Genomic DNA, 14,189 nt, shown 5'->3' on the forward strand with positions numbered 1-14,189 from the left:
GTAACTGAGAAAGACAACAGGAGCTAGTGTTGCCGGGCAAGTCTCCAGGAGGGATCTACCGGAGTGCAGCCAGAAGGGCTGGTGAGTGACAGGCACAGTTGGGAAAGCTGGGGAGGCATGCCGGAGTGGACTGGGAGTGTGCAGTCTGTGATGGATGTAGAGCCAGCAGGAGAGACTGTGGTGTCATGGGCAGTGGAGATGGGCAGCTACAGCCAGGAGGGCTGGCAGGGCCTGAAGAGGACTGACTGGAAGCAGTAGTCCACCAAAGGACAGCTAGCATTAAAATACTTTTAATACTTTTTTAAGGCCTAAGAGAGTCAGAGTTGGGCCTACCATGTGATGTGCCTGGAACCAAGTATTGTACAGGAGAGAGGGAATCAGTCTACAAATAAGCGTTGTGCTGGAGGAGACTGGAGCTCTAGAAGTGTAAATAGAGGTTCCAACTGATCATCTTATTGATTCCATTATTGATTCTGGGCATCCCATAATTTCCCTTATCCTATCCAAGTTCAAAATCCCTCAATAAAAATACAAAAACAAACATACCGACTGTTCATTGTCTCTAAGGTGGATGGGAAGTGAATGACGGGCTGGGCAGGGTGACAGGTGGATCACAATATCCAGCAGGGGCACTGCTACAATTATTTCTTAGGTTGTGCACTTTTTACATATGCTTTGGGTCGAGTATTTAGACTTTTATAAGTAGCAGTACCTTCACATATAAATTTTGTTTTTTTTGGGTGAGCGTGAAATATACATTTTTTTTTTTAACGTATATCATTTATGTTACATTAAGGTGGATGCAACAGGAACAGTGAAAACAACCTAAACCGGGCAGGAACTTTGCAGTTAGAGTTAGAGAGTTATGCCCTGTAAACACGATCAGACATTGATCGGACATTCCGACAACAAAGTCCATGGATTTATTTTTTCCGACGGATGTTGGCTCAAACTTGCTTTGCATACACACGGTCACACAAAGTTATCGGAAAATCTGATCGTTCTGAACGCAGTGACGTAAAGCACGTACGTCGGGACTATAAACGGGGCAGTAGCCAATAGCTTTCGTCTCTTAATTTATTCTGAGCATGCGTGGCACTTTGTGCATCGGATTTGTGTACACACGATCGGATTTTAACCGATCGGATTTTGTTGTCGGAAAATTTTATAGCAAGCTCTCAAACTTTGTGTGTCGTAAATTCCGATGGAAAATGTGTGATGGAGCCCACACACGATCGGAATTTCCGACAACAAGGTCCTATCACACATTTTCCGTCGGAAAATCCGACCGTGTGTACAGGGCATTATAGTTATAGAATACAAAAGAAAAGAAGAAAAAAAGTTTAAAAGGCAGGTATGCGGTTGATGACTTAGCAAAGAAAAATAGTTATAATCAGTGGCGGCCAGTCCATAAGGCCCCCCCAAGGTTCCCAAAGTTAGTTTGCCAAAGAAGAGAGCTAATTTAACATGTTAAAAAGTGTTAGTCATATTATTTTTAAAAAATTACTGTGCGTGTGTGTGCACTGTGCGGGGCCCCGGACTAATGGGTGTCTATTAGGTGCGTAAATGTGATGTGAGCATGTGATCTGAGGCTTTAATTGACTTGTTTCAAGTCCACTTTTGATTTTAGCGAATCAATATTCGCCATCGCGTCACTTCCGGTTTCCGATTTCTCGTCCCGTGGTATCCTCTGGTGAGTGCGGACTTGGAGGGGTTTGTTTGCGCCCCCCCAAAAATTTTTTAGCACCACCTGCCACTGGTTATAATGCAATGTTTTTGAGTTTTAGCATAATGAAAGAGCTGAATAATGGCACAGTAACGTGACAACAAAAGCTACACCCAAAATTACTTTGTTATGTAAAGGAGTAAACCAGTTAGGAATGTACTGTTAGAGGTTACTATGGCTAAATTCTTACATTTCTGAAATATAATTTAACTTGGTTAATCTGTTCCTTAATTGTTGATATAAAAGTGGAATGGCAATGGTAGGAGATTAGTGATTTGACAGTGTGGATTAGGCATATTTTTTAACAAGATTTCAAAGGGAAAGGAATGTGAAGAAAATGTCTAATGCAGCCATGGGGGCACTGGGAACCAATCACAACCAGATAGACTTTTAATGGTAGGACAATGTTCTCTTGGCTAAAAAAGTATGCCATGCAAAGTGTAACATTTTACTGCAAAGATTGGTGGCCATAGCAAAAGATGGTAGTTTTTTTTATAGAACCTGGTTTATTGTAGTACACCTGTTTAGACATACGCTAAAAACAATGGAGTGTAAGGGGTTAAAAAAATAAGCATTTTTAAACTGAAGTAGATGACTGCTGCTCTGCTCAAATTATATGCACATACCTAAATAAAATACTGTACTATTGTTACCTATAATCCTTCTATTTCAACTTTATTTAGAGTTGTAAATGAGCACAACACATTTCCAGTTTTGCATTCTTTTAGTATTGACTTCCTTTGCACCTCTATCTTTTTCTTGGTTGTGTAGCGCTGAACCCCTAGAGAGCCATTGGATTTTGGGTCCCCCTATTCCTGTAAAGCCAGGCAACATGCATTTTTCCAATTTTCACACAAAGTCTAGAATCAGTCCATGGGCTTGTTTTTGTTGTTTTATTGGGGGAAAACAATTTGGATAGGGGACAGGGATTATGGGATGCCCAACTTCACTTGGACAATTGGAGGACAACATCCTTCACTCTGTACACTGAAAAAAAATGGCAAATCCTGGACTGTATTTCCTCTGAAACAATAGCAGTCTCTCTGGAAATGGGACTAAGAATTCCCCTTATATGAGCTCTGTGCCCGCTTAGTTGAATTTAGCAAAGTCCCCAACTTGCAGGGGCTCTATGCCCCCTCTTCTGAAAATACCAGCCCACCTGGCTGAATTGTAAAGTGCCCCAGGACAAGGGATTGGGTTTAACTGTGACACTGTTCCTGGAAAGATTGCTGGATATAGCATCTGGCAGCCTTCTCCTTTTTTGGCCCTGGGGGTGTAGAGGTACTCACACTGTCCCTTGAATCCTGCTGCCTTGGGTAAGACTACTGTTCAGCCCTCCTGCTGGACAGATCTTCCCATGCTAGACAGGGCGTCTTCTGGATAAGACTGAAATGGAGATCCCTCTCTTCAGCTTCTTGCCTTTTTCAGCTCTAGCCTGGAGGCAGAGCCCCTCAGCCCCAGGGTCCCCTCCCAGGCTTCACAACTCCAGCCTCAGCACTGTATCTTCCACTCAACTACAATACTGCTGGCCAGGCTCTTCAAAACTTATGGGCCTGTCTGACTGTCCTACCAGGCCTCCTGCCTGGGGATTGGTCAAAACTCCCATCAATATTTAGACCATGCCTCTTTACCTCCACCCACTAGTTTCTAGAAGTTTCCATGGACCTCCAGAACCAGGAGGAGGCGATAGAGGCCTGGTCTTCAGAAGATTCCAGCCTGATCTTAAGCTGCACCCACAGCAAATTCAAACTCACACAAAGTACTACGAGTCAGCATAAATTTACCTCGCTACACTGTACACTAGAGGATGCTATAGTTGCATAACATATCAAACCGCAAAGGCTGAAAGATTTCCCTCAGCCATTATTGTTGGTCTGAACAGGGTGATGGTATCTATATAGCGCCCAGCTATTTTCATTGTATATTTCTGAATTAATTAATATTTATACTCCAGGCCATCAACCCAACACATATTATTTTTATTAATCTCCCAGTCCTCCCCTGAATCCACGGTGAAAGCAGTTTTGGCAATCAATTTAGCAGAGTTATACATTTCATGGCAGAGGTCTTGAAGGGTAAGCATGTACATGGCTGCTATCATGTCTAGTTTTATGATGTAGTATAGAAGGAAGGCACAAAATTATTTAGGGTGTTAGGTCCTGGACTGCATGTTTTTTCTTCCCTGTTGCAAAGAAAGTACGTAACTGGATGCAATAAATTTTATTTGATTTTACAACAAAATCTTGCTTTTCTTTTAGTTCCTCCCAGGGCCGTTTTTAAGGCAGGGCAAAAGGGGCAGCTGCCCTGGGCCTTGTCATTGTTGTGGGGCCCAAAGCAGCTGCCTCATACTTGTTAAATATCCTGGTTTAAATTCCCTCATCCCTTGAGGTTTTTGTCCTGTGCTGTGTCCCAATATCTGAGTGTGAAGTGCTGCTACTAATGCTGCCCAGCTCTGCCCTATTGTTGTATACAGATGTCTCACCTGCAGACCTTGTGTTTACATGTAAATTACCGGCATTCATATGTAAATAGCGATGGCATTCATATGTAAATAGTGGCGGGCGGCGGCATTGATATGTATATCATGCCCCCCTGAGGTCATATCCACAGTAATCTCTAGCAACCAATCAACAAGCAGAAATCACGTTCTGTAACCTCTAGCAACTAATCAGTGAGCCATAATGTGTGCTGTAACCTCTAGCAACTAGTCAATGAGCAGTAATGATACACTGTAACCTCTGGCAATAGCTGCCTGATATGATTCAGTAAACTGATTTTGAGTCTAGCTACTATTTATTGTATGTCTCAGAGCAGGTGGAGAGCGAAACTGCATGGGGGGGGCAAGAAAAGATTTGCCCAGGGTCCAATCAATATTAAAGACGGCCCTGGTTCCTCCTAAAAAGTGGAAACAGGTTAAACTAATAGAAGAATGGATTCAGAAAATATCAGGATGTCACCTACTAATAAAAGTGCCTAAACACAGAATAACTACTTATACTACTCTGGCCAATTATAAACTAAAAGAGCTCCTTGATTTTTTATTTCCTATCTGTATATTTGTTAATGTATGTTATTTGTTTTTTAATATCATGTAATAAAATTTATATTTAAAAAAAAAAAAACATATTTTGACTGAATCGCATTGGCACCGCAATAATCCCCATCCTCTCTACTTCCCTTTTCTAACAGAAAATCTGCCATTTAACTTGAGACCTTGAAGCAAATAGATATACAATAGATCATGTACAGATTTCATCAATGAACTCCCACAGATGAGATATTCTCTATAGGGGTCAAAGGTAGGAACCACAGTGTGCAGCAGAGGGACGTAGGTATCTGACACTCCCAAAAGGGTTAAACACGGAATACACTGACGGAGGCTGCAGCGGAGCACAGGAGAGGTAGGGTACAGAGGCTACTGAAGAGTAAGCAAACAAGTTATTACAGGAAGGCTCCTGATCTTTTTTGTTGATTTACAGTGTCACTTTAATTAGGTGTGTTCTATGTGATAAAATGCCAAATTCCAATTTTATGCAAACATGCATGGTGAAGTGAACCTAATATGCGTGACAAGTGGTCAACCATAGAAGCGCATTGCCAATATTTGCACTTTGTGGCTTCTTTCATTAGCTAACATGGTTAGCATACTGGGACCCAAGCAGAGAATTTTTAATGGACATTTGCTGCTAGCATCACAATTTTTTTGTTTCTGCAATTGACTGCAAATGTAATTCTGTCTCACATGTGCTCTAGTTCTATATTGGTTTCTGTGCTCCTGCAATCATAGTCAGGGTGCTACTACTCTCTAATGATGTGCTGATTTGGATCTTGAACAGAAAGTCAAGTGGCAACCTATCCCAAGCATGCCTATTACCCAATTTTGGTCCAACCTATAGTTTAAGGAACACTGCCCCAGACTAAATGAACATTTAGTCTGCTGCTAACAAAGCAAACAGAATATTGGCATGCATTAAAAGGGGATCAACTCCAGAGATAAAACGATAATTCTCCAGCTCTACAAGACTCTGGTCCGGCTGCACCTAGAGTATGCTGTCCAGTTCTAGGCACCAGTCCTCAGGAAGGATGTACTGGAAATGGAGTGAGTACAAAGAAGGGCAACTAAGCTAATAAAGGGTCTGGAGGATATTAGTTATGAGAAAAGGTTGCGAGCACTGAACTTATTCTCTCTGGAGAAGAGACTCTTGAGAGGGGATATGATTTCAATTTATAAATACTGTACTGGTAACCCCACAATAGGGATAAAACTTTTTTGCGGAAGAGAGTTTAAGAAGACACGTGGCCACTCATTAAAATTAGAAGAAAAGAGGTTTAACCTTAAACTATGTAGAGGGTTCTTTACTGTAAGAGCGGCAAGGATGTGGAATTCTATTCCACAGGCGGTGGTCTCAGTGGGGAGCATTGATAGTTTCAAAAAACTATTAGATAAGCACCTGAACGGCCACAACATACAGGGATATACAATGTAATACTGACATATAATCACACACATAGGTTGGACTTGATGAACTTGTGTCTTTTTTCACCCTCACCTACTATGTAACTATGTAACATAATAGCCCTTTCATACTGAGGGAGGTTTTGCCAAAAATATTTTTTTTTTATCAACTGACCGAAGTTCAGATTTTAAAGCATATCTAAGAGCAAACTTTTTTTCATTTTGGATGCAGAAGAGTATGGTTTGAACCTGTCAAGTCTTTTTTGCCATTTGTAACCTATTGGGGAGATTTCCCTTCATTTTCTGTACTTTACTGTATAAACAACAGTATACTGACCCCATTGGAAGATTTACAGTACTCTCTATTCTGATAAGAGCTCAAAATTTTGGATATTCCCTCACAATCAGTGACAGTGGTCACCAGGATAAAGAAAGAGGAATAATCTTCTTAGCAAGAAAACAGCTGGCAATAAAAATGGCAAGGACTCTAACCCCTTTCCACTCTATCCCAAACTAAAAAAGTTTTCGCTTTACAAACTCCTTAAACCAATTTACTGTGTCTTATTATATTTATGAAATCGAATGGCTAAAACAGTTTATCTTCGAAAATCTTTCATTAAAATTACTGTGATGGAAAACTATTCAAAACTTGGAGCAATTGTATGACAGCTAGACATATATAATTTTCTATCATTTCTTAAATAAAGCTGGAAAGTATCAGCTTGATTTTTTTTTCTTGTAACTGGCTTGTTTTCTGGGAAATTACAAGTGTTTACTTTCAGACCATGAAATTACAAATTAAAATATGACAACAATGGAAAGAACACAATTCGGAAAACGCAGACTGTTTAACAACGCTTCAGAAATGTCAATATGCCTGTGGGTTGTAATGAGTAGTTACGAAAATAAGAGCTGTAGAGTTCCCCTTGTATTAGTCACACATAATTGCCTGAAAAAAATTCCAAAAGAGGGGCCCCACCTCTCCTGAGTACAAACAGGTAAGCATGCTTTCCCAATTTCCTTCAAACCAATCCAGCAAATGCCATATTGTGGATCACCTGCAAGTTTTTGCTGGAGTCCCTGAGAGCTACAGCAAGCTAGCATATTATGGAGCCCCTTATGGAGAACCTTTTTAGTTTTGGTTGGATTGATCATGCTAGGTGTACACTTTTTAGGTGTGTTTCAAAGGTGGCGCTTAGTTTGTGAAAAAATATGGATGTGATAAATTTGATCATTTATCAAAATGCATAAAAAAGGGTTCATTTCTTTTATTTCTTACTTTGAGCATTTCTACAATTCTGTGTGTACCACTAACCATATACAGTATAGTTCCTGTATACTGTATATGGTTAGTGGTACACACAGAATTGTAGAAATGCTCAAATTGTAAAGGGTAGTGGGGTAGTCATGTGAGATGACACCTACCTTGTAGCCATTACATCCCAACACTGCAACAGTACCTGGGTTACATTTAGCGTCCTGATATTCTTAAGCCTGTAGTGCCTCCAAATATAGGGGTCTTGCGGGTACAGGAGCCCCCCAACCCCACCCCATAGGACATTAGCAGATTAAATCACACTTACTTGCCCTTGAAGGAAAGCAGGGTCGCACCTGAAGTATTTTTCAAAGCTTTATTCAAACTTACAGTAATAGTTAGGACAGGAGGACAAAGGAAGTTGAATACCCAAAACTTCCATGGGCTTCCTGTAGCTCCTTAGCTAGCAGTTGCTGGGTGTGGTCTCAGCATCCAGAAGCATCACACTCTAAGCCCCCGTTCACATGGTGCGATTTGTAACGTGATTTGACAGTTCCCAATTGCATGACGGATCTCCCCCTATTGTCGGCAGTGGAACCGTTCAAATTGCCGCGACTCATGTCCCAGCGAATTTGAAAAAGGTTCCAGCCCTACTTTTTGCCTATTTCATTGCGACTTGCATAGACTTCTGTTAAACGAGTCACAATGAAATTGGAGGTGCAAATCACACTGATCTGCAACTTTGAAATCTTGCTGAAGTAACACGATTTCAAAGCCGCACCAGTGTGAACCAGGGCTAAATGTTCTAATGATGAGACTAGCAGAAAAGAATCTTGGGTGATGCCCACTAGGCCTGGGCTCCAGAACTGGGACCTAAAAAAAGGCACACGGCCTTCTTAAAGAGAACCTCTCCCCAAATGGGAGAGGTTAAAAAATTACCTTACCATAAAAGTGTCAAAGCTATGTCCAACTTATTGATGACAAGCTCACTAGGGGCTCCCGATTCCTCCCTTCTCTCCCATCAAAATACAAATTAACTTTTTAAATAAAACCTTTCCTATACATTTAATTACCTTATTTTAGATCCTGTGATATCATCACTGGGTCACTTTCCTTCCTTATGCAATCGAGGCAGATCATGGCTGGTGGTGCCAGCAGGGTGCTGTACATAGCTTCCAGAAAATGGCACAGTACCCTGCCTCACTACTCCACTCAAGAGCCCTCAGCCCTAATACAAGCAGAGGGCTGGCTCTTGGGAAGAGTTATAAATATAAAATTATCAAAATGCTTTTTGTTATCTGTGTTTTGCATTCAGACTGCCCTAGATAATGCCAACATGTGATGCTGAGCCTCCGTGACTGAAGAAAAAATTGAATTCTGTGAATAAAAGGGGAAGGTCAAGGATAGCTTGGCTACAGAGAAAGGGGCTAGGATGATTTCCAGCCAGGAAATGTGGTGGGCTCCATCTGACTTTCTGCAGCTTCTAATGCACACTATGAGAAGCTCATAGTATGCAGTAAAATTATAGTAAGTAGTTTCAGTAAAGAAGCCTGTGCATTTGTGGCAGGCTGAAGTTCAGGTTTATTCACTGATCAGAAACGTCCACGTGATATAGACATTCCTTTTGTGACAATACAGCTGACCTAGAATCTACAATGGAGCTTGGGCCTGGTATAACGCTTTAGGACAGGGATATGCAATTAGCGGACCTCCAGCTGTTGCAAAACTACAAGTCCCACCATGCCTCTGCCTCTGTGTGTCATGCTTGTGGCTGTCAGTCTTGCTATGCCTCATGGGACTTGTAGTTCTGCAACAGCTGGAGGTCCGCTAATTGCATATCCCTGCTTTAGGATGTTCAAAAGTTGGCATTTATTCCAAGGCCCCAGTCTAGCGCAATACTGGGTAGTGTATGGTGATATACAGTAGTTCACATAATTGTTCCTTCAGACTAGAGTTGCCAACCCAGAATATTTTTTATTAGCTAATAGCTCAAAAAAAATACTAATCTTCAAACGCTTTATGAACAAATTAACAAAAACGCATCAAAATAGCAAGAGTAATGGTATGGCCTAATATTTTCATTGATGCTTTATTAGTAACATTTTTGCAGTGGTTAATTTTTGCATTTGGTTAATAGTCCAATGCAGGAAAAAGTCATGGATATATTTTTTAGTAAACAAAATTTCAAGAAATATGATACAGCGCTGCGCTAAAACAAACTAAGTAAGCAGCCAACACACCCGTAGACTCAGGGAGAACAAAACAACTAAAAAATGCACAGTGTGGCGCTATTAAGTGAATATAATATGAACAAAGTAAACATAAATTATTCAAATCAAAAACATCTCATGTGAGCATTTGTGACAGTGACTAGTGAAAGAATAACACATATGTGTATATAGATGATTTAAGCATCGAAGGCAAAATCAAATATAGAGTCCATAACACCAAAAAGAAAAAGTCCGTGATAGCAGTGTGTAAATGGTATACAGGTGTTCTTCTTGTATATGCAGGAAGATCAATTAGACCCGGTAGCCTGGTAGATGAATGGACCATAAACGACCAAAGGTGCACAGAAATTTAAAAACGGTGCCAGGACCATCACCAGAAGATATGGAGGCTTACCAGAAGTAGTGGCCTGAAATAGCGTATGCTAGAACAGGTCAAGAAGGCTTGGTGACCAACTGGTCTAGATGTATTGTCTGGATAGATGTCATCACCACACCAACGGAGGGAAGGGGGGGAAGCAATCAGCACGATTTCTTTGAAAATAATCACACCACCAAGCCAAGCGGAAGATTCATGTACCATGTGAGAGATGAAGACACTCACATAGTGTAATAACGTATTAACTTGGATTTATTAAAAATAGCAATAAAAAACAAACTCACATTTTGTGCAGATCAAACAGGCATGTAAATCGTATAGCGGTAGTTGTGAGGGATCCCTCACAACTACCGCTATACGATTTACATATTTTTAATAAATCCAAGTTAATACGTTATTACACTATGTGAGTGTCTTCATCTCTCACATGGTACATGAATCTTCCGCTTGGCTTGGTGGTGTGATTATTTTCGAGGAAATCGTGCTGATTGCTTCCCCCCCTTCCCTCATTAGAATCGGACGATGTGGACATGTGATCACCGCGCTCGCGTGTCACAACCTTATGACGCGGAGCGCAGTACATTCCTCCTGGCTGGCTGGCTGTTCTTAGACCTATGCGTCACCACGTATCTACGCGGTGACGTCTCATTTAATTGCAATGCATCTAGCAAAGAAGGACCGCTCATCGCGCAGGCCAATTAGAATCGTCCGATTCTAATTGTCTATATGGATGATCCAAACCGAGGTTTGGTTTGGATCTGGAAGCCATCTGGAGATAGGTTAGATAGATAGTCAGCTGACTAAGAATATCCTCACGTGATGCAAACCCGGAAGTCACGCCGCACAGGTGTCCCCAATGTAATTTCGAGCACTTTTTATTAAATAGCGCAGAAGATGAGAGGTGAGCTGTACCCCAGTTGATGTCTTTTCAGACGAAACGCGTCGGGTGTAGGACGCTACCTCAAACCATTTATCTACTGCGCTTACTACATTTTTACATTTTTTCATGTTTTTATAAATTTTGCTTTCATCTGGAATTTTTATGCTGGAATTTTTTATGCAATAAAATCCTTTCGGAATTCACACTATGTGGAGCCTTTCTTCTCCTATTGTCCCTGTCCTGAATTGTCGGAGACCAAAGTGAGTGTTGGAGGACGAACCGGGAGACCGTTTATGATTGGAGTTTTCTATCAAGATCATCTGATGGTGGACCAGGAACAACTATAACTCTACCGTGGTACACGGTTCAAGCTCGTATGACTCACCGCTGTACGGCCTGTGAGTCCACCGCGTCCGGTAAGGGCATTTTATATTATTACACCAGGCTGATCACTGGAGGAATCCAGCAACAAATGTCATTTTGAGATAGATACCTATGCTCCAAGAAGTCTCCATTTGATTATATGAACTATCCCCACCTCAGAGACTTATTATTTACTCTTATCCACACATGCTTATGTATGATTTTTAATTTGTGTGATGCACATTTGATTCACATTGTTTTATTATAGAGGATATGCTAACAGAGGTCCTCTTTTGAATATTAGATTCTTCACGGATGTATTATCCTCTTGTATGAGGTCAAATATTAATTCAATTGTTGATACACACTGTTTGTCATCCTGACACATTGTGATGTGTTAACCGATAAAGTATAGCAGATATGTGAACAGATGTTCCCTTTGGAATATTAGATTTCTTAATGGTTCACTGTACTTTCGCATATGGTCTAATATAACTCCTGATATTCACTGTTCGTCACCCTAGCACATTTTGATGTTGCTAACTGATACAGTATAGCGCTACACTTTTTTGTTTCTTTAGTAAAACAGGAATGTTATGGTATTGTTGGTCATTATTGAAAATCAGGTACATTTACGTATGTGACTGATGCTTAAAGGAAGGCATAGGCGTGTGCCAGGTGTGCCTGGGCACACCCTAATTGCCTTGTGTGGTGCATATTCCCCCCTGTTTAAACCACTGATATTTCATCCCCCAAAAAAAGTTACAAAAGAAAATAATTTTTTTTTAAGTAAAATAAACAAAATTACACTGTCCACTGCCCTACTGACACCGCATACATGCATATGTATTTGAGCTTTGGGGTGCACACCCTAATGCAAGAGGCTGCGCACACCTATGAAGAAAGGAGTCTTCAAAACCTGAGACTGTCCCCTGCAATAGGGGACAACTGGCAATTATGTTCATGTAGCATTGGTAGCTCATGATAATATGAGCCAATCAAGGCATACAGATCAAACAGAGATTATAAAACCAAGGAAACAGTAGCAGGACCATGGTATCCTAAGTGAGCAATTAGGCTTCAGCTTCTAGGTAGAACAATTTGTTTGGTAAGGGCAGTACCTTTTCACAGAACATGTGGCACTGCTATCATACTTATACAATAAAATGGTCCCCCCAAAGCACCTTGTCCCCATGTTGATGGGGACAAGGGCCTCTTCCCCACAACCCTTGCCGGGTGGTTGTGGGGGTCTGCGGGCGGGGGGCTTATCGGAAGTGTCCGACGACCCGGAAAAAAAAAACAAAAAAACGCAAGGACTCCACCTCCATGGGAGGCTCCTGTTGACTGAAGCCTCTTCGCGATGACAGCTGTTATATAGCTGAGGGCAGGACCACACAGTGACATAAATGGATGTCCCCACCTTCCTCTGACACCACGTGACGTTTACCCTCAGCTATATAAAAGCTGTCATCGCGAAGAGGCTTCAGTCAGCGGGAGCCTCCGATGGAGGCAGAGTTGTAGCGTTTTTTTTTTGTTGTGTCGTCGGAATGATGTAATCGAAGATGAATGGACATCGCGGGACATTTTTTTTTTTTTAATAAAGGCCTTGTCCCAAATTGTCTACTGTAATTTTTACCATTTTAACACTTTTTTTTGGTGAATGTGTAGGGGTTTACATGGGGAGGCGGGATCTGGGGGTCCCCTTGTTAACCACTTCAGCCCCGGAAGGATTTGCCCCCTTCCTGACCAGGCCATTTTTTGCGATACGGCACTGCGTCGCTTTAACTGACAATTGTGCGGTCGTGCGACATTGTACCCAAACAAAATTTTTGTCCCCACAAATAGAGCTTTCTTTTGTGGTATTTGATCACCTCTGTGGTTTTTATTTTTTGCGCTATAAACAAAAAAGAGCGACAATTTTGAAAAAAAAACAATATTTTGTACTTTTTGCTATAATAAATATCCCAAAAAATAGATAAAAAAAAAACAAATGTCTTCATCAGTTCAGGCTGATATGTATTCTTCTACATATTTTTGGTAAAAAAAATTGCAATAAGCATATATTGATTGGTTTGCACAAAAGTTATAGCGTCTACAAAATAGGGGACAGATTTATGGCAATTTTATTATTTTTTTTGTTTACTTGTAATGGCGGCGATCTGTGATTTTTATCAGGACTGTGACATTGCGGCGGACAGATCGGACACTTGACACTTTTTTGGTACCATTGACATTTATACAGCGATCAGAGCTAAAAATAGCCACTGATTACTGTATAACTGCCACTGGCAGAAAAGGGGTTAACACTAGGGGGCGATCAAGGGGTTTACTGTGTTCCCTAGGTGTGTTATAACTGTGGGGGTGATGGGACTAATAGGAGAGGAGACCGATCGTTGTTCCTATATACGAGGAACACACGATCTGTCTCTACTCCCCTGACAGGACGTGGATCTGTGTGTTAACACACACAGATCCACATTCCTGCTCTGTCACGAGCGGTCATGGGTGCCCGGCGGACATCGCGCCCGCCGGGCACGTGCATCGGCTCCGGGGACACGCGGCGGACGCCTCCTAGATCATCTTAAAGGGGTATACCTATGGCATTTTCGCAGCTGTGCCAACCTGCCGCAGTATAACTGCGGCGGTCGGTCGACTAAGGGTTAAAGGGGGCTTCCAGATTCTGATAAGCCCCCCGCCCGCAGACCCCCCACAACCACCGGGCAAGGGTTGTGGGGATGAGACCCTTGTCCCCATCAACATGGGGACAAGGTGGTTTGGGGGGGACCCCTACGACATTTTTTTTTAAATTTTGGCGCAGGGTTCCCCTTAAAATCCATACCAGACCCGAAGGGCTGGAATGGATTTTGGGGGCCCCCCAAACATTTATTTTTTAAAATTTTGG

Source organism: Aquarana catesbeiana, linkage group LG01 (assembly GCF_042186555.1).
Source record: "Aquarana catesbeiana isolate 2022-GZ linkage group LG01, ASM4218655v1, whole genome shotgun sequence".
In the NCBI taxonomy this organism is placed as follows: Eukaryota; Metazoa; Chordata; class Amphibia; order Anura; family Ranidae; genus Aquarana; species Aquarana catesbeiana.